Source organism: Euprymna scolopes, chromosome 12, assembly GCF_053919585.1.
Source record: "Euprymna scolopes isolate OS-2025 chromosome 12, ASM5391958v1, whole genome shotgun sequence".
In the NCBI taxonomy this organism is placed as follows: Eukaryota; Metazoa; Mollusca; class Cephalopoda; order Sepiida; family Sepiolidae; genus Euprymna; species Euprymna scolopes.
Window position 1 is genome coordinate 105,992,798 of NC_136493.1, and position 24,643 is coordinate 106,017,440.

General features: G+C 30.0%; 1 protein-coding gene across 13 annotated transcripts in view; it reads left to right on the forward strand.

Moving 5' to 3' along the window:
* The window catches only part of LOC145291447 (uncharacterized), a 551,809-nt gene that overhangs the window by 347,610 nt on the left and 179,556 nt on the right, over positions 1 to 24,643 (forward strand). The gene's annotated exons all lie outside the window — the stretch shown is intronic.

Sequence of the window (24,643 nt, forward strand, 5' to 3'; positions counted from 1 at the left end):
TTGCAGAAAAATTTTTCAATATAAAACCTCATAAAAAAATTATAGAAAACAATTGCATTTATACATTCATTATATATACTTGTTCAACTCTGGCTTTCATTCATTTAAGAGAAAAATTGAAATCATTCATTTTTCATATGTATATATATATATATATATATATATATATATATATATATATATATATATATATGCGTATGTGTGTACATGTGTGTACATATATATTTATATATAATAAAGTATAACAGATTGGTTTACTGAAACACAGACGAAGGAAACTATCATCTCTCTCTCTCTGTATATATACATATATATATATATGTATATGTATATATATATATATTATATGCGTGTGTGTGTTTGTGTATTAAGGCATACACATAATTCTATTTAAGTATATATATGTATATGCGTATGTGTATATATACACACACACACACACATATATATATATAAATATATATATATATATACATATATATATATATATATATATATATATATATATATATATATATATATATATATATAAGCGAGATAAGACACTGATGGAAATCAGATGAAAAATCCTGATAGATATTACTTGAAGTAATACTTCAAAGTGATCCTAGTCAAAAAGGAAAAACTCAATATTAAAGAATAGAGCAACATATAAGTTACGTGGTTAAATTTTAAATTCTGAAAAAGCATCATATAGCCAAATATATTCGAATTAAGGATGTATTGCTTGACAAAAGGAATGTATGGAAAGAGTTATGTAATTTCCTTTATCCATGGATTTTCAACAATGCCTGATATCATAGGAGGAAATGAAATGGTGTTAGCAAAATGTTCAGATGTGAAAGAAGCTTGTTTTGTTTTTAAACACAATAATTGAAAATAGTTTTTTGAGTGGTTGTGGATAATTTTCGTATCATTTTTTCCATATAATTATCCACAACAACTCAAAAAACTATTTTCAATAATTTTGCTGAAAAGGAAAATAAGCTTCCATTCACAGCAAAACATTTTGCTAACAGCATTTTATTTCCTTTGATGATATTAGCCATTGTTGAAAATCCATGGATTAAGGAAATTACATAACCCCTTCCATATATTCCTTTTGTCAAATAATAAATTCTTGATTCGTATATATGTGTCTATATGTTGTTTTTTTTTTCAGAATTTAAAATTTAACCACCAAACTTATATATATTTATATCTATATATATATATATATATATATATATATATATATATATATATATATATAATAAAGTATAACAGCTTTGCTGACTGAAAGACAGAGAAAGTAAAATATTATCTCTCACTCGCTCTCTCTCTCTCTTCATTTCTCGCTCTCTGTAAATATATATATATATATATATATATATATATATATATATATATATATATATATAGGTGTGTGTTTGTGTATTAATGCATACACATACCGCTATTTATATATACATATATATATATATATATATATATATATATATATATATATATATATATATATATATATATAGATATATACTCGATTTTGGCAATTTAATATGTTCCAAATCTTTGCGAGTACTGATCAGAATTTAACAAATTAACGTCTGTTGCAAAGGAAAAAGGGTGAATCGTGTAGTGGCATATGTGGCGTTTGCTCATAAGTTGGTTTATATATCATCCAAAAGTATTTTTTGCTAATGTTTTCAGCCATAAAAGGTTTAAATTATAATAATTTTTAGCTAGTTTTACATATGAGTTAGAAAATGTGTTGTATTTATCCAACACTTCTAGCCTTCATGAAGTGAAGACCAGCACTTTCTGGTATAGTTTCCGAAAATCTTTACTAAATATTCCTCATATGGTGTATCTTGACTTTCTTAAGTTTTTACACATAATGTAAATATCACAATTTATAATGATTATTTGATACATTTTGTTATTTAGATTATTTGCAGCAAGTTTTATCTGACTTTCATCAAGTGCAGATGGTTTCGCACACATTAACACACACATACACACACCTACCCCGCATATATATATATATAAATATATATATATATATATATATATATATATATATATATATAGAGAGAGAGAGAGAGAGAGAGAGAGAGAGAGAGAGATAGATAGATAGATTATGGTTATGTAAAGACCAAACTTAAACCTGTACGAAAATATTCTTAATTTTAGATTGTGGAATTAAAGTAAAAATGAATGCGTCAGCTGGCCGGTTTCGAAGCTCGCTCAAGAGAGCTAAAATCGAGCATACTTACGTTTTAAAAAGAAAAGGGGGGGACAATCAATCGCAGATGAAAAATAGGGTGGGGAAATATATATATATATATATATATATATATATATATATATATATATGCGTGTATAAATAAAAGAATGAGGGTGGGGATTAATTATTAAAAAAAAACTAGATTAAACCCTAAGAGATTCTCTTTTTGTTTGCAAAGAGAATGTCTCAGAGTCTTAATCTATATTTTCTAGAATTTTAAGCTGGTAAAGAGGGTGACTTGCTAAGGATGGGGAAAAATTCCGCACTAAAATTCGAAGCGCAAATACGATTATTTATAAGGTGCTCTCATATAGATGAGCAATGGATATTGCTGAAAACGTGCGAAGATAGGTAGTTTCTGTTTCGAATTTCAGATGGAACATTGTTTTCCCATCCTTAGCAAGTCGAGCTCTCTTTACCATCTCAGCATTCTAGAAACTATATATATAAAGACTCTGAGACCTTCTCTTTTGAAAAAAAAAAAAACAGATATCTTAGGGGTAATCTAGTTTCTATTTAATAATTAATCCCCCCTTACCTTTTTTATATATACATATACATATATATACATATATATATATATATATATATATATATATATATATATATATATATATATATATATATATATATATACCTTACTTTTTCATCTCCGATTCATTGCCCCCACCCCTATTTTAAAAACGTAATAAAGCTCGATTTTTGCTCTCTGGAGCGAGCCTCCAAACCGGTCAGCTGACGCATTCATTTCTATCATTTAATGTCACAATCGAAAATAAAGAATGTTTTCGAACAGGTTTGAATTTGTTATTTACGTAGCTTAATAACATTTTGTACCCCGCAAAATCTATTTAATATATATATATATATATATATATATATATATATATTAGTGATGTCACGATTCCAATGTTCCCTGATTCCGATACAATCACTGATTTCTCTTAAATTCCCGATTCAGATACGATTACCAATTCATATTCTTTATAAATCGCAAAATATTAATGTACAAATATTTTCCTAAACATAAAAATACACTTCTTGGGGACAATCCTTAGATTTTAGCTTCACTGGGGGATCAAAATCAACAAGGTTTTATTATTTCATCGTTATTACCAGAAATGGAAGATTTACCTTTATACAAAATCAAATAAAAACAAGATAATTAAAAGAATCGTTTTGGCGTCGGAAAATCAGTACACATTTTTCCGATTCAGATTCCGATTTCGACGTCCTCAAATATGCCGATTTTTCTCATACCCGATTTCGATTCTGATTAATCGTCCCAACCCTAATATATATATATATATATATATATATATATATATATATATATATATATATATATATATATATATATAAATATGTATATATATGTATGTATATATATGTATGCATAAAAGTATATATATATATATATATATATATATATATATATATATATATATATATATTATACCAATAAATTAAATAATATCCACATTTAATATCGATATCATTATTCACTTTTAATACTGTTTAACTTTTTGGATATTTTGAAAGATTAATATCTCGTTTCCCGTCAACAAGTTCAGATTTTTGGCGATATAACATCACGTAAAAGAAATACATTCGCTAAAATATGAGCTTTATTTAAAATAAATATTTTATTTATTCTCGTATCTATTAATTCAAGGGCACCGTTCCAATCAAATCTCCCGTGCAATATTTATTTTCATGTCCTTTAGCTTTCTCGGAAAACATTGTCAGTGAGCCGGCTCTTATAGTGACGTCAACGCAATATCAGATAAAACGAAGGGCCCCCGTGTGTCTGTCAGGTCTCGGCTATCAGCCTTATTTATGACGAGCGAGATCACGGAGCGTACGTTATTATCGTGAGATCGGTCTATCAGGATTTCAGTTGATTTGCGACAGGAGAGCGATACAGCTCCGAAAGTTTACTCCTTGACATAACGGTCAAGCTCTCTCATAAGATATGTACCATTTGGTGGGGATTTGTTGGCGAAGAAATTATGATATATATATATATATATATATATATATATATATATTTATATATATATATATATATATGTATAGATATACATATATATATATATATATATATATATATATATATATATATATATATGTCTCTGTGTGTGTGGATGTGTGTATATGTACATATATATTTATATTATACAGATATATAATTTTATATACGTATATACATTTATGATAATTATATATATAGATATATTATAATAATTATATGTATATATATTTATGATTATTATATTAGATATGTACAATGTGGCGATGTGTTGGCGAAGAAATTATGATATATGTCTATATATATATATATATATATATATATATATATATATATATATATGTCTGTGTGTGTGTGGATGTGTGTATATATATATAGATGTATATATATATATATATATATATATATAGAGAGAGAGAGAGAGAGAGAGAGAGAGAGGGGGAGGGAGAGATATTTATAATATTCAGATTTATAATTTAATATATATGTATATATATTTATGATAATTATATATATATATTATAATAATTATATGTATATATATTTATGATAATCAGATATATATTATAATAATTATATATATAAATATTTATGATAATTATATACATTTATATTAAATATTCATATATATATATACACTTATAATAAGTATATGTGCATTTATATATAGCAATCTATCTATCTATCTCTATGTGTCTGTTAGTGTGTTAATATATGTCATGGAAAACAGACACACAACTCATTCGAATATGGAAAAACAGTGATTTGTTTATGTTGTTAATCGTAATTGTAAGTTGTAAATGTATCAGTTTTGCTGGATTGAATGACTTCTAGCTTCTATGCTCTAATGTGTAAATCCCTCGTGCAGGGCTTTGTCAAGACATACTGTCACGATGATATGCAAATATTATAGTTTTCGTAGATCAAATAAAATCGCCTTAGTATATCTAGACCCTATATACTTATAGGGAGAACACACCTTGGTTGTTCTTTCATGGTGTGTGTTGAGCAAAAAAAAAGATGTAGTATGCAGGCAGGCAGACTGACAGGCTCGAACCTATGATGCGAGGCGGAAAAGAAAGTGAAGGTGAATGTAAGGGTGTTTGTTGAGAAAAAACACAAAAAATAATAATATGGAGTAGTTAGCAGGCGCGATCCCGTAACGCTCCAAGGGAAAGAGACGAAAAAATAGCTTGCCGATGGGCCTACTTTGTAACGTCACGGGCGCTCGAAATAACGCGTTTATCTTTGACGTTAAGGTTTAAATGATTTGCAAAAGTATCAGCGAAAACACGGAGGGTCCCTGTAAAAAAATGTCATTGGAGGGTAAATCAATTTGTATTTTAGGTCAAGTGTTTGATATATGTCGTCCGAAGCTTCGATCTTCAATATGATGCCGCTCTCGTGAAAATCCGTCACCTTTGTCGAAAGTTTTAGTCAGACATACAAACATACACGAAAAAGAAAAGGCTTCCTTCAGACTTGATAGACAATGGATACCCACTGTAAGTGTGCCTGCACGTGAAATGTTGTGGCAAGAGATGCGCAATCCTCATCCCCATCGCGTCTCAATCGACATTTTTGAATATCAGTGGCAAGTGGATGTTAAGTACAACTGGAGACAATACTGAGATAAGCGAAAACACATACAGCGCCGAAAATTTCCAAATGTTCTCCCATCAGGTACTTGCCAGGTTCAACATTGTTTAACTTCGGTGATCTGACGAAAACCGGTTCGTCAACGTGATTATGCCGTACATACACACATACATACCTACATACATACATACAATTAAACAGACAGGGGAGCTTTATATTACAGACGGTGCACGATTATCTAAATGGAATTATTTATACTTCATATACTAAACTGAATACTTCACAATACTAGATGGATTTTTGTACGGAAATTCTGTCGTACCAAGAAATCACAAGATAGGTATATGAAAGATATTTTTATAGACAGTGGAAATAGAAGTTGTTCAATATTTTACTAACTCAACATCTGACACGTAAAGGGGAGTTAATGTAACGGTCTAATGTCTATGTACTTATACAGAAAAAAAAACACGTTAGCTACTATGCAGATCCTTTTTTTTCTTTACGAAATTTAATTAGAGTAAAATAAAACAAAATAGAGTCTTTAAAAAATATACGCGGTTGCAGTATCCATTACAGAGAATATACGTGTCTGACGGGATGAATAACCTGTAATCGATATGCCAACACGTGTATTGAATAAGCAGACGATAGCAATACTATATACTGAGTTTGCTGCTCTCGACACTAACACACAAACCAAGGCATAAATTCTTATCGGACTTTGTTTTTCCTTTTTTTTTTTTTCGTATTGCCTATGCACAATATAAATTCTTTGAAATATGTGTACGTGAAATGCATTTATATTTCGCAACAAAACTGCACAGCTTTCATATATTACTAATCGATATTTCACTCTCTGTTGGGTAAACAAGTTATAAAAATATCACAATGTTTATGCTGGGAGCAAAATTATTTCAAACCGAAAGAAAAATATTTTGATTTAATCAATAAACAATATTTAAGGTTAGCTAAATATACTAGAACATAAAAAAAGAAACATTTCAAGGGGAATATTCAAATATTGAGGTATTTTTTTTCACCCGTTAGAACATGGAATAACAGAGATTACTGATTTGGGTAAAGACTTAAGACCGTGGCTGGTTAATTGAAATGTAAAAAACAAAAACAACAAAAACAAACGTTTTCGTCATTGTATTTATTCGTATTAACACGGTATGTATTGACAAAAACGCCATTTAATAGGGCATAGGAGAATTGATATAATTGTGTAATTATAACAGCTAAGTAAAATCATGCAAAGTGAAACACTGTTACATATTTCAAGCATAAATCTGCCGGCATCTGACTCAGTTTATACCACAGAGGCTTGTCGGTAAATATCATTAAAAGTGAAAGAGGAAAAAAAATGAAACAACGCAGTGTCACCAAGAGTAGTGAAATGTGAAAAGGCTAATTCTTGATAAAATTCCAGAGAAAATAAATAGCAGTGTTTTTTTTAATGTGAATTGTATACAGCTGCGCAAGGGAATACTATTCCAACAGTTGCTAAGGATGTTGACAAGTAAAGAAATCTGCGAATACTTGATTGCATAGAAAAATAATTACAAGTATATACGTACATACATATATATATATACACACACACACACGCATATATATATATATATATATATATATATATATATGTGATTACTTATGTAACTACATAAATCAATATACGAAGAAATAATTTTATGCGATTTTTTTCTGATTTACATAAACAGTGTTCAATACATAAGTAGAGCTAGGAAGTTAGTTATGAAAGTATGTGCGAAAATAAGCGAAACTGAATATCCCGCTTTTGATTCTCATAACAAGTCGCCAGGCTCAAACTTACTCTCTCTCTCTCTCTCTATCTCTCTCTCTCACTATATATATATATATATATATATATATATATATATATATATATATATATATATATATATATGTGTGTGTGTGGGGCGGGCTCACTCACTCAGTATTTCTAAACTTACCTTTAAGAGATATTTTTTATCTATTTATACATTGCACTACGGATGGCATAGGTTCGGATTATAATTCAATGTTTATCTTATATCTATTAAATCAGTTTGGGGCTGTTTTTTTTTTTCATTTGAACGCATACATTCTCTATGCTAATCCGAATATGCTATGTTTAACTATTTTATTTTTGTACGTACGGGTTGGAACGATAAAAATGCTGCCTTAGAAAAGACGTCATGCTTCCATTTCAACTTGATAAAACCGGGTTTCCTTTGTTGTTCTAGACCATTTATAAAGTTACCAGTCGTGTACAAATCTCAAGAGCGATAGAATCAGTCTATCATGTCTGTAAGTGACACAACGTTCAGCGACCGAGATTACAGATGCGCTGCTGAACAACTCAAGCACTCTATCGATCCAAGGTATGACAACAGGACAGTAGCCAACAGACAACACAATGCGGGGTCAGCTAAATGAAAGCAGTTGTAAAGTCAATATCAAAACATACCTGGATGTGCTTCCGAGTGTGATGATCCTGTGGTGTCAAAGTTTTTCAAAAGACTGATTACACAAGATGAAACCTATGATCCAGAGACCAAAGTTCAGTCAATGCAGTTGAAACACTTGGACTCACCACCTTTAAAGAAGGCAAGGGTGCATCACTCCACTGGCAAGGTCCTGCTCACAGTCTTCTGGGACCAGGACGGAGTAGAGATGACAGATTTCCTGGCAAAGGGTACCACAATTACAGGAACCTATTATTCTTCACTTTGGAGGATATTAAGGGAAGCTATTAAAATTAAGAGGCGAGGTAAGATCAGCAAAGGGACCCTCCTCCTGCAGGACGACGCTCCGGTCCATAACACGCATGTCGCCAGATTAGAAGCACGGGCGGGTGGTTATGAAATCCTCTCCCATCCTCCCTACTCTCCTGACCTTGCATCCTCTAACATTCACCTCTTCCCAGCCATGAAGTTGTTTTTGAAAGGAAAGCGTTTCCCAGATGATGCATCCTTGATTTCTGAAGTTACATCGATGTTGGAGGACCGACCTGGGGTGTTCTACAAAAACGGTCTCCAGAGCTGCATCAAACGATGGGAGAAATGCATAACTCTGGGTGGTTCCTATGTAGAGAAAGACTAATAACTGTGCAAAGTTTCGTTGCTCTATTTCTATGGGAATTGGGTTACTTATTGCATACACCTCGTAGGTCATGGTTTTATATTCTATGAAATATAAATAGTGATATATTTGCCTTTTAATTTTCATTACACATATTTTGGTTTCTTTTTCTTTATCCAATATATCGACTTTTCTATTATGATGAGATACTATGAAAAAGATATACATATATGATCATACCTACATATGAGATGCATGCATGTTATTATTTGCTAAGAAAAATTATAAAGAAAATTAAAGAGAAATTATCAAACGGCTACATGTAAGAATACCGTAAACATTACATTTTAGAAAATATTTTCCCCCAAGCAACATATCTCGCAAGCAATATGATATCTCTATTCTAGCATAGACAAAGGAAGGAAAAATTCCTTTAGGATCAGATGACAGAAACCACGCCCGCTCAATACAGACAGAAAATAAGAAAAAATAATATGGTAAACTTAAAAATGCTTAACAATAGATTGAAATAAAAAGAATCGAAATCCTGAAAGAATAAAAAAAAATTGTAAAATAAATAAATACATGTATCGCGTAACAATGAAAACAATGTGTTCTTTCTGTTTAAGACCTGGGGTCTTATCGGATATGTAATGCTCCTCTGGATAGTGTACAAAGGAGAAGAAGAAAGTGCGATAATTACATTTGCATACAAATATATACAAAACGGAAATAATTCTGTCGCATCTTAAACATTTATATAGCAACTGCATTTTTTATTTTATTTACTACCGATAAAATATTAGACAAAAATACAATCTACACCAACGTTAAAACGAATTTAGTATTTTACTGTAAATGAACAAGTGATGCGCATCACATTTCTGCATTGCATTTGTGTGAGTGGCGATATTTATTAGGTCATTCACGATTATCCACAGTTAGGCTACAAAGGTTACAAACATCGGCCCTGTATTTTGAAAAGTTGGTTAATATTCCAAATAATTTATATTTTTTAAGCACGGTCAGTGTCAACGTAATTATACGTTTATAATCGTATGTGCTTCTCATATATAACCGACCAGTAGATAAAATAGAACATACTATGAAAATCAAAAATAATAAAACACAGATGCATACGAAAGAAAGCAATGGAGCTGAGTAAACCATAAGTATGCAAAAGAAAGGAATAAAATATAAAATTAATTGAAATAAATAGACAAAATATGTAAAACAATATAGACAAAAATTACAAAATAAATTGCATAAAATAATGTAATGTGATGAGTTACAATGAACTCATGTCAAATACTATTAGTCATATATATATATATATATATATATATATATATATATATATACATATATATATAATGGTGATTAAATATATTATGTTTATATAATATATACATATATTATATATATATATATATTATATATATATTATATTACATATATGCATTACATACAATACAATATATATATATATATATATATATATATATATATATATATATATATATAACAAATAACATGTTTCTTGGAAAATAATTTTATAAAAGAAAGTGTCAATATTAATAATTGTTTAAGTATTTTTATGTAGGTAAAATATATATTATAGGTAAAAATGTGTGATACCGATCGGATACTTACATAATATTGACTATTTTTTCCTTGATTCTAAATCAATATTTTAAAACACAGAAATTAGAAAATAGGGCGGCAAATAAAGAGTTGGATTACGAAAAAATATTAAAACCTCTTTCATACAACATCCTTAATATAAACGTAGGAAACATCATTTAAGATCTTGGTCAAAAGACCGTGAGCGTAGACTAGCATTTTTAACATTTATATGAAAGAAAAAAGGAAAAGAAACAGTCATCTAATCCTCATCAGTTCAAAATAATGGCTATGTTCTTTCTGAAACCGGTAACGAAAATAGACACCGCCTGAGAAATTTTAAGTTGATATTCGAGCGTAGTTTCTGAAACAAATATACAGTTTCATCCGTCTCAAACACTGTTCGAACCTGAGATTAAAAATAGTCAGCTGAAACGCCGGTAGCACTTTTGTGTAAAAACGTCTTGCTTTAAACGTTAATCCACTAAAGCTTCGTATATATCTGACATTACTTAATATATATATGTATATATATATATATATATATATATATATATATATATATATATATATATATATTATATATATACGTGTGGGTATATATATCAAAAATTGAAAAAATACGTATATAAATTGATACGTTTAGAAGGCAAAAACAATACATTTTTTTTAAATAAATAAATATGTGTACATGCTTGGTATGTTTATCTCATTTTACTTTTTATTTTATGATATTTATCCCAGGAATGCATTGTTTTTTTTACCTTCTAAGGGTAACGAGTTGTATATGTATTAATATCAATGTTTACTTCATGCACAACACTTTAAGTGAAGACAAAGGAAAACATACATACACATATATATATATATATATATATATATATATATATATATATATATATATATATATACAAGATGAAATGTTTACAAATAATTTGTTTTCTACTGGTATTTCCGCAAACAGACTAGAATTGTCTGGGTCGGAATTGTATACTTTTTATGACACTACACGATGTATACTCTCTAAATTGTAACCGTGTTTCTCTAGGTTATTTCATAGCTGAAGAGCTTAATCTACTTTTCACATTAATTGCGTGGATTTTCATGAATATCAAAAGGATATAAAACCTAGTGCAGATCAGAATCTAATTGAAAATACTACATCAGAATCTAATTCAAAATATTACATCAGACTCTAATTAAAGCTACTACATCACGCTTTAAAATTAAGTAGTTATAACCTTTACATAACATTTATACCGAATTCATCAGAAGATCGTTTATGCAATCTTAAAACTATAGAACAGAGTATGAGACATAATACCGATGTTCACTACATCTTTTTTGACCGATTACAAACAATTGCATTTGTTGAATTACTTTAGTATTAAAAATTATTTATTTCTTCACATCTCAATGGGTTCAACACTACTCTATTGTTATTACCCGAGGAAACTGGTAATTCAATGGTTTATAGCAACTATACTTATGAGAATAAAAAAAGCAAATTCGTAAGACAAACAGTTATTGGAGGGATATGTACAGATATACTGCTTAACGAAGATATTGGTTTTAAAAGAAAGGAAGGAGCACGGATTTTGTTTTCTAAAAGTGAAAAATATTTCTAAACATTATACACATTACACAAATGAAATGTGCTTTCGCGGAAAAAAAAATTGAGTGCTTAAAAGCCAGACGTGACCTGTTAGCACTGCGAACACGACGTGCGACAGGTTTACACTGTATTTATTGGTAATTAGACCACCAGAATATTTTTGTGGTTTTATTCTTTTTTGTCTGCTGCTTTGCTTTAATTCTGCCACTACAATAAAGACATTGTGAATTACAAGAGCTCAAAAAATATCACCTATTTTGCTATCTATTCAGGATTCGATTTGCCAATTAGTCGTTCCTGACACAACTTTTCACATTTTATTTTACTAATTCTTTATTTGTCGTCTTCAATTAAGGCTCTTGAGTTTTTTTTGTACAGCCTTCTGCTTGGCGATATTGTTTCTGATGCTTAAATACACGGGACGTTTCATATAATCATGAAAAAGTAGTAATGGTATTGATTTGTTTAATAAAAGTACAAAAATACACATATAAAAACAAAACAAATCTGTTATTTAAAATAGATGCAGCTATTAGTATACACACATTAAATAAAAACTTAAACCAATATAGAAACTAAACTTAATACTTTGCACCACTTCACTTTTCCCAAGGCATTATTTATTATGCGATGCCTTAATGGTTAAATAAAACTTTTAATAATAAAAATGCGTAATTATGTATTTTTGGTCCCGCGCTGAAATATTAACACTATTATTTCGAAGGTCATTTTCAACAGTGGTGAGGGGAGGGAGGTTTGTAACCATTCTGTTATTTCACCTAACAATTTAATGTTTAAAAGAATATCCTGAACGTTTAATTTAACCTGCAAAAACTATTAAAAACAGCCAGCTTCCAAAAATACATAATCACCCCAAAATAATTAAAAAAGGACGTAACATAATCCGGGAAAAAGGCAAGTAAACAACGTGTAATAATTTACAAACAATTAGTTATTTAATTTTACATTCTGTATAGTACAGTTCCATAAACAAAACTTTTTTCCAGAACTACGCGCCTGTGGAACCCTGTTCCGATGGTTTGCTTCTGTTTAGAATACAAAATGTTAGTATTCAAATCTAAGTAAACTAGTGCTTGTTGGGGCGTTCTTATGTATAATCAAATTCTAAACTATACACACAACGATTACTACACTACAAATTAACATTCACTAAAAGTTATCCTCGATTGGCCTTGAGGTAATGATAAAATATGACTACCAAGTAAATTAATAGCTAACATTAGTTGAATACGGAATAATTGGGTACCTAGTGGGTTAATGCCTTAAGAGTCATTTCATTCTATCATGTCAGTTATAGGTTCTATAATGTTCGGGCACATATAAGTATGTAGACATACGTCTGAGAAAATAAGCAAGTATTACTCCGCATATTGGAAAACTGTAGAAGGAGTACTCTAAGTTCTTGCACTGTTCTCTTCCTTAATGCTTGTCTTCCGTTTCCTCTCTTCGTAAGCATGATATATAGTTCATCACACTAACTGAGATATTAAGCCAGCTTTGCAGCTGATTTGTAGAGTAGAACACGTCATCTCTCTGATCTGGAGTCGGTTTCAAGTGCAACATGCTAATCATCCGTGCGGATCCCTATTTCTTCATTTGCTTCCTATTACGAAGCCTCCGGAATCGTCGTTAGATGAGAACAGTAACCATGCTAAAGATATCTGCCTGACCGAGAATGGTCTTGTAAGTCATCTTACCAAGCAATTCAGAGTTTTCGCTTTTACGGCTTTTTATGTAAGCACGTTGAAGGAAATTATTCACGGCAAAAAATCAGAGATTCTACGATGACCAGAAACAAGATAGCTGGTGAATATCTACGATATTAGGTGTTGCTTTACGTGTGGTTATTATCAGATCAACACATTTTAGATCGGAATTCCGATTCCAAAATGTGTATTTGTGGTTTGATGAATTGATGAATGTGTTTTACATTATATTGAGTCTACTTACCTGGCACATTTGCTAGGAGCAAAGTGTAGTATCTGTTCCGGCAGATGCTGCACTTGAGATGGTTTGTACCAGTCAATGAAGGGGAACCCCTCTATACTGGGACAATTATTATTTTTGGTAACCAGAGTGACCCCTTTTAGGGAGCTGGTTTTTACCTCACATTAAAAACGGCCTTGTGCCTAATTTGCTCAGTGGGGGAGCAAATAAATACCATCTGTTCCGGCAGATACTGCAAGCTATGACTAGCTATGACTAGCTATGACTAGCAAAGACCAGATGTGGGGGCAACCCCACATGCCTGACCTTTAATCAGCTCCCATTTCCCACCTCTCGGGAGCTGGTCCCCTTTTTCCCTTCCCCCTCCCTTCACTCCTCACATTAAAAATTGGCCTTGTGCCTTATTTGCTCGGTGGGGGAGCAAATAAATACCATCTGTTCCGGCAGATGTTGCACTTTGTGACCATTGCCCTTGTGGCAATTGGTTATTGGTACATGTAGGGGCAACCCTATATTTACCATCCCCTTCCCCTCCCTCCCCCTTCACCTCACATAAAGCCGACCTTGTGTCACATTTTGCTTACGTGGGGAAGCAAATAAATACCTACATTATATTGAGTCATCCACGAAGGTTTTGTAAACAGAATTAAACTAACTGAAACATACTGAACGTACTCTTGGGATTATTTTTATTTTATTTAATACTGAAATTAGTCTATGTGTGTGATTTTTTTAAATGTCGTTAGGACTCATTTTGAACTTGTGAATATTGTACTCTCTGATTCAAATATGTCATTTGTAATTTCATACAGGCTTTAATTCCAACATTAATGAAATAAACGCGCAGGTGTCGGGTTAGAAACAACGTTAAACATTACAAAATGCTTTCGATAATTCGCATTTAACTGATCTGATCTCCGAGTTGGAGTAGAAATTTTATTTAAAACATTTATCACCTTATGAATGAATACGATTTTTTTTTAGATATTTTCAAAGTGCTTATTGTTACGTCGATTAGATGCAGTCACGCATCTCTATGAGATATGTACATTGACAATTGCTCTGTGTGTGATTCTTAATATAATTTTAACCTGAAAAATGCACATTCATTCGAAAATGTTTAGAATATCAAATACTCTTGAGTGATGTGATTATCCTGTTCAAATATTGTAAACACTCACTAAAATACAAAACACAACGGTTAAAATTGTTCTGAAAGATCTAAACATATACACAACAAAAGAACGAACATTTTGCAATTCACATTTGAAAAGTCTATGCGAGCAATACTAAACGCAACGTAAATATATGAATACACGTCGAAGTTATATTAATATCTGTATACGTAGAACGCCAAGGAAACTGCAACGAAAGAAGCACTCCCTTGCAGACTTCTACACACATATAAACACACTTGCATATTATATATTCTCACACACATACTAAAAATATGTGTGTGTAAGCGCGCGTGTATATAAAATAGTTATAATTCGGTACATGAGGTGAAGTTAAATCAGTACTTTGTGTAAATGTTAAGCTTCAAATCTCGTTAGCCAATCTTAACCAAAATATTTGCTTAGTTATTTAGCCCTTTGCCTTCGGTTTCTATAATAGTTCGGGGATATTAAGATTCGAAGGATATCGCATGCAAAACAGGTATACATTTATGTAACAAATGATATTAGAGTAAATAAAAGAATTGTATATATATATATATACGCACACATATATATATGTATATATATATATAAAATGTATATATATATAAAATATATATATATATATATATATATATATATATATATATACGGTATTTGCTAATCGAGCCAGAGATGATCCGTGTTGCCGAGTTCGAATCTGTAAACTGGTGTTACTCGTGACACCCTGCACTGAAGTTCCTGAAAGGATGAAACACTAGTATCTGTAGGTGTTTAATTATTATAGTAAAAAAAAATATCACAGCCCCTTTAAGAAATTCGTGTTTCATCGTTAAGCACTTTCAGCTGAATTAAGTCGGCCAATTTAGCTCTCATGCATAGATCATCGTGTTACGATTAGATCACCGTCTGACTGACGTAAAGAACATTTAAAATTAAAATATTTAAATTCAACGTTATTTCACACAGTTAATGGTAGCCGAATGGATACGGTCTTTGCTAATCGAGCCAGAAATGGCTCGTACTGCCGAAGTTGAATCTGTCGACTTGTGTTACTCGTAACACCCTTCATTGAACATTCCCGAAAATGTGAAACACTAGTGCCTGTAGCTATTTTACTTTACACAATTTGGATTTTCTCAGTCGGAAATTAGCAGAATCAAATATGTTAATTCATGCAGATTTCGTATTTTTATCACAGCGCCATATATATGTAAATAATCATACGCTCATTTTAATGTACTCAAGAGAGAGTGGTTATATCAAATGTAAACATAAAACATTTGCAGAATATATCAGATATAAGTGAATTCGAAATATTTACTGCTTCCGGTGTAATTTTTACCGTAATTGCTATCGTAAAACAGATATGAAATAGTTAAAAAAAGAACTTTTACGTTTAAATGTGTATATTTGCACCTGCATAAGAGATGTCTTTATTTCGATTAAATCCTACAAGTTCTAATTATATTTTTAATTTGAGACGGTCGCTGCTGTTAAAACGATATATCGTAACTTCCATGCAAGTACAAATATCCAATAGTAGGCCATTTCGAAGGAACAAAGCTTCGTGTGCAAAGCGTCATACGGAATTTCATGGAAAGCGTTTCGTTCAAAGTTTATGCCTCTTACTAACAAATTTCCATAGAGATAAAATGCATACAGATTAAAACAGCATGATCTGCAAATCCAATGTAAATAGAATTTTGTCATGGATGTTCTATAAAATACATTAAATCATTTCCTTGATTATTAGAATTCACTTATAAGATTAATTTATATTTCAACCGGCAATTATTTAATTCGAGTAACCCATATATTTTCAGGTTAATCTTGTACAACTCAAGCACATCTTTGTCATATTAGGGATGCTTACGCAATTTCGAACGATTCACTTTATTTAATCTATAGAGTTACACACTATCGTTTAGTCAGCCAGGACCAGACAGAAATTCTAAGTTATTTGCATTCTTCGCTTTGAACGACTTACATAAAATATTGTATTTTCGACCCGTTATGCATTTGGCCCAATGACGACAGAACGACAGTTGTGGTCTGTAAGATGTATGCGAATTAGGAATTGAAGTTCAATGTTTTCAAATTTGAAGTTTTTGTGCGAGCATAGCTGTAGGTTACGTTGTTTATGAAAAGTTTCATATAAATATTAGAAAATACGAGTTGAACGGCTAGAGCAGCCTTTACCACACGATATGATGTCCGCGGATGGCAACGTGAACGAACTGTTCGTATAACTAAATTTACGGGAAAATTCAGACGTGGATAGTATTATTCTGAGTGACGGAGAAAGAAGATCCCAAAAGGTCTGTCACTGGATTCCGGGGAACAATAGTTGGAGAGAGTTTGCCTGAAGGCTAAAAGAAGAAGCAAATTTGCGACTAAGATCATAGTAAACATGACTCAGCAACTAGGAGGTAGCGACAAACGACGATGTGACTTCGAGCGTAGCAAAAATATTGAAGGTGATTAAAACGCATTCGTCCAAAAGAGCATCGAAATGTATATCTATAAATATGTATTTAGAAAGATTGTGTTTCAATAGATGAAAAAGGGCGAGATACAAGCAGGGCAAGAACACGACCAAAAGGAAACAGTATGAAGTAAAATAAAATGTAGGTTCATTTTATTTTTTTAAGTAACTCAATATTCGGTTCTAATTCTATAGAAAGTTTTCATGTAAGAATAAACATGGTGAAACCTCTATGAAAGGGCCACTTACAACTGAGTTTGGAAAATAGTTATTATTACTAATGATATTCTAACCAGCACAGAAATTAGAAACATGTTATATTAATTGCTTAACTTAAAAAAACAAATATACACGATATAATTAAGAAACCATTATTTAAAATATCAACCATACAGAAATATTTACTAAATATATACCAGAATTCATATATATATATATATATATATATATATATATATATATATATATATATATATATAATTATTTACTAAATTAATTAATAAATGCCTACATACACTAGTGTTTCATCATTTCGGAAATCCTAAGTGCGGGGTGTCACGATTAACTCCCGTCTATAGATTCAAACCATGCAACAGACACCCTCTCTGGTTTCATTACCAAAGGTCAAATCCAGTCGCTACCCTTAACCGCGGGGAATATTGCTGAAATTTGAAGATTTATTTTTAAATGCTTTTTAACATCTCCTAATGATCATATAATAATCTGCGCATCAGTGCGAAATTGACCGATTTTTATTTCAACTGAAAGTACTCAAGGATAGGAAACGAATTTCCTAAAGGGGCATGCATGATCATTTACTATAATTCTGAGTTAATTTATATATATATATATATATATATATATATATATATATATATATAAATTAACTCAGAATTATATATATATATATATATATATATATATATATATATATATATATATATATATATATATATATATATATATATATATATATATATATATATATGAGAGAGAGAGAGAGATAGCCTGTGTATCACTTTATTGCAAATCAATGGCTTTGAAGTTTTAACATTGTTAGGAAACGCAGAGAAGTGAAATTCACATCATGTCGTTCTGGACAAGGAATACATTTCCGCTTTGTCAAATATAGCATCATTGTTTCTGCCCGGCTGCTTGATATGTTCATGGCGAATTTTTCTCAAACATCGCAAGCAGAAACAGATTTTCTTGTGATTTTTTTCCTTCATTGGTTTGATGTTTGGATTTTCAATTAATGAACACAAAGTTCTTTGATATCCTCTTAGCTCCCTAGCTAGATCAACGAGAAATAAACCTTTTGCAAGATCTGCAATACCAAGTACCTTTTAATCAGCTGTCAAATAAACCTTTTCCGGGCATTTCGGGAGAACTGCAATGGAGTGGGCCATACTTTACATTACAGGAAAATAGAGAAAAATGCCCAATTTTTACAAATATATGTTAAAATTCTACAAAAATACATATCAGGGAAATTAAGCATCTTATCCCATTTCAGTGTATCAAACTTTAATTATCTGTGTTTCATGGCAATTCCAGAATGAAAAAAATATTTTCCTGAAACAAAATGATAAACAGGGTATATATATATATATATATATATATATATATATATATATATATATATATATATATATATATATATGTATGCACCTATACATACCTATATATATGTATGCACCTATAAATCCCTATATATATGTATGCACCTATATATACCTATATATATACATAGATATACCTATATATATACCTATATATATACCCATATATATATACCTATATATATATACCTATGTATATATACCTATATATATACCTTCATATATATACCTATATATATATATATATACCTATATATATACATATATATATATACCTACATATATATATACCTATATATATATACATATGTATATACCTACATATATATATATACCTATATATATATACCTATATATACATATATATATACATATATATACCTATATATATACCTATATACACCTATAATACCTATATATATACCTATATATATATATACCTATATATATGTACCTATATATATATATACCTATTTATATATATATACATATATATATATACCTTTATATATACCTATATACCTATATATATACCTATATATACCTATATATACCTATATACACCTATATATACACACGTATGTATACACACATATATACCTATATATATACCTATATATACATATATATATATATATATATACCTAAATATACATATACCTATATATACACACATATATATCATATATATACCTATATATACATACATATATACATATATATACCTATATATATACCTATATATACCTATATATATATACATATATACCTATATATACATATATGTATACCTATATATACCTATATATATACCTATATATATATGTATATGCCTACATTATATATCTATCTATATATATACCTATATATATGCATATAACTACATTAGATATATATACGTATATAAATATATACCTATATATATATATATATGTATACACCTATATTATGTATATACCTATATATACCTATATATATATATATATATATATATGTATATACCTATATATTATATATACCTATATATATACCTATATATACCTATATATACACATATATACATATATATACATATATGTACATATATACATATATATACATGTATATATACGTATATATACATATATATATTCATATATATGCATATATATGCCTATATATATATATATATACCTACATATATATATGTACCTATGTATGTATGTATTTATATATATATATATATATATATATATATATATATATATATATATTCATGGTTATAGACAATGAATCTACAAATACAAGCTTTCGCATAAGAAGTTGAATCGCAGTAAGCCACAAAGAGAGGGGTCAGATTTAACGTTTTTGCACAGATTTTATTTCAATAAGGTGTGAAAAATCAAACGATTTTGTCTACATGTGTGAGATATTTCGATATCTGGGAGTCTACTAAGGACTCATCTGCCCCACTTGAACAGTTATTTAGAAGCCACTGAAACCACTATATGTTGCGCCCCAGTTTGTCAGTTTATTATATTGCTATTATATTTTTCATCTGGGTTATTTTCCAGCTAATATCTTATACTGTAGATAACATAATTAACAAATTTATCATCACTTTCTGTAAGGAACAGTGCAGAGGAATGATAATGAACTGTTTTTGGGACTTTGAATACGACACCCCATTTTACATTTAACCAGTGATGGCTTCTGAGTTGAAATATCCACATGAGATGTTGTCTTGACAAAGCTTTGGAAAGATAGCACTTGCAAATTTTCTTCCAAACGTCAATGTTGAAAAGAAATTGCTTTCTGAATATCAACTAATTTCGTCAGATTATTTTTTATTACAAGTAATCAAATTTATCTAATTAATCGTTAATATAGAAAATCGTATTTGAAATTTAATCTAAGTTATACGTCTCAGTGAAAAGGAGAGAATATATGTCCGGCTCGATGATATCTTTATCTAAATTGATAATTATTGTTCTTTATTATTATTTTTAACTGTGGTTATTATGAACTGTGATCTAAGTTTCAGCCTATGTCCCATCGAGGAAATGTTGCATCCCTCTGTCTTTTCTACAAGTACTTTAATGTTTAATGCTCTGATGAACTACAAAGACTTGTACTCTTTCTACGTGATTACCCCCGACAAACCCGACAAGCAGCTAAATCCCACTCCTTCATAGTAGATATCCCTAGGCCTAAGAAAGCTTTCTACTCCAATTTTTTCTTCCCCAGAACTGCTAGACGCTGGAATACATTTCCGAAATTCTGCTTTCCAAACTGTACTGACATGAAGAAGTTCAAGTGTAATGTGAGCAAGCATATTGCTACTCATATCCCTTTATAATACCCCAGCAACTTGTGTCCCCGATAGTAGCCCCTACTTCAAAGTGGCACTGCGCATTGGTTGGGTTGAAAATTGAATATAAAAATTATTATAAGAAGTATTATAAAATGGAGAACTATAATGAACGACTACAAACTGTTTTATATGATGTACATTACTAAATGTCTGGAGGTTATATTTTATGGATCCAAAAACTATTGATAAATATTTTTCCTAATTCAATCTACGGTGAAATACAATACTGGTAGATCGTTCAGAATTATACAATACAAATTGAAAAATATTTTATCACGTAGCAGTTAGCGTGAATATCTGCAGATAGTTCAACACGCAAAGCGTTTAATCCACATACAGTCTAGACACACACGCATGAATGCACACACATATACATATAGTTATATTTAGATATACATGGGTGTGCGTGTTATTGTAATGTGTTATTTTATATTTTAACAGTAGGACAAAACAATGATATATGGCGGATGGTGAGTAACACCTGGGAAGAATTATGTTTGCGTACATGCGGTTGTAAACACGGACTTTTATCTGAGCGAATCGGTTTCGTCGAGTGAGACCATTGTTAAAAGCACTTAGGTGATATCCGACAGTGGTAGATGTAAGATCATTTTTAGTTCAACAATTCATACTTTTTCATGGCGCTATGCCTTCTCGTATGTTTCCTTTTACACCAACCCACCAACACAATACAATAAATACGCACACAACGAAATACAGGAACACAAGCCCCCAGAAAAAAGACCGATGCACAGACAGACAGGTAAACACACACACATATCTTGACTATCTATTGTTAAGTCAACAAAACTTCATGAAATTATTTTGCTAGAATTTAGGTAGTCAGTTTCTTTTTCTTTTTATAAATTCTTCTCACCCTCATATGCAAGCATGCATTGATTTTAAAGTTTGTTCGTTTAATGGTTCATTCGCGAGAATCGTCGTTCTTCCAGGTTTTCCGAATAGATTCTAGTTCATCGATTCTACATCTGTGCATACTTTCTTGTCCAGCTCTGCAGATAATTCGGACGGACTTTACTTGCGTAATCCTCTAAGCTTTCGATAATGTGTTCAATATTTGTTCCTATTTACAGTGCCTCCCCACGGGGCAGAGGTAGACACCCGGGTCTTTTTTTTAACGTGGAGCAAAGGAACAAAAATAAAAATTGTCTCAGTCGTGAAGGATTTCTCCTCCACTGACAGAGAAAAAAAAATTGAAGTGCAGCATCTGAAGTACAGATACTACACTTTGATCTTGTCCCGTTTAATATTTGTTATCCGAATTTCTCCTTGCGTTAATTGTATGTATGTTTTCCCCACATATTTGCATATGATGATTCCTATATATATTTACTCAATTTACCTATTTTCTACGCACATTTTTTTCCTGTCCTTATCACTGCTTAATCTTGACTTATCTCATTTCTAACTTCATCTACATTAAGCATATTATGTAATTATAATTAGTCGAAATGCATTTAAGGTGTAAAAAACGCCAGAAATAGAAACAATAATTGCATTCTTTACTTCGTATATTCCTGGTTATGATAACAGAACAGTGTATCTATTTGTATTCATCCTATATGTTAGAATGATTTATTGCATAACTAAGTAAAAAATACACTTAGCATAGCACAGTAGTATTTTTCTCCATCATTTTACGTTTATATTAAAAAGAGAAGTAAATATAAACAAAATGCTTATATTTATTATTTATATGTATATATATATATATATATATATATATATATATATATATATATATATATATATATGAATGCGAAATGATTTGTTTCGTATTCACAACTATAAAACGTAGAGAGTAATGTCTATTATTAGGTGACGAACCTGATCTTTGTTATATATATATATATATATATATATATATATATATATATATATATATATATATATATATATGTGTGTGTGTATGTGTGTATATTAATTATATATATATATATAAATATGGATATACATACATATACATATTATATGCATATATATATATATGTATATATAATATATAAATATATATATAAATATATGTACATGCAAAAACCCACAAAACTCCCACCCACCTACACACACACACACACACATATATATATATATATATATATATATATATATATATATATATACATACATAAATATATATACATATATAAATATATATATATATACATACATAAATATATATATACATATATAAATATATATATATATATATATATATATATATATATATATATATATATATATATATATATATATATATATATATATACAAGTATGTCTGGATACATATGGTAGAGTTCTACTTGGTCACGCGCAATTCCCGTTAGGGTGTGTTACCAATGCACCGTTCCGATATTTGAAAAAAAAAACTGCCGTAAAAACAACAAACGGACTTCTACTATTCTATGCTTCAACAACAACATGGCAAACAAAAAGAAAGAAAGACATACTGATGGTGAAGTGTATCTTCGAAATATATTTATAAATTTCAATATGAATTCAATATGAATTTCAAACAAAATGCATATATGTTCATTTTGTAATAATGCCTTGTTTTGGCTTCAAACGTATCTTATAAGCATTCACTTTATACTATCATCTACTAAATGCAAATTTCTACATCGATTCCGTTTAGATCGTTGTAAGCGTACAGATTTTTTTAGGTGTCTCTCAGAGCTTATTACCACGTTCGTTAATGTTTTGTGAATAGCTGCATCAATGCTTCATTGCAGGTATGATAATACCTAGATTAATTTACCTACCTAGAGCTTATATTAACGTACATTTTAAATCCACAAGTACGTTAAATTAC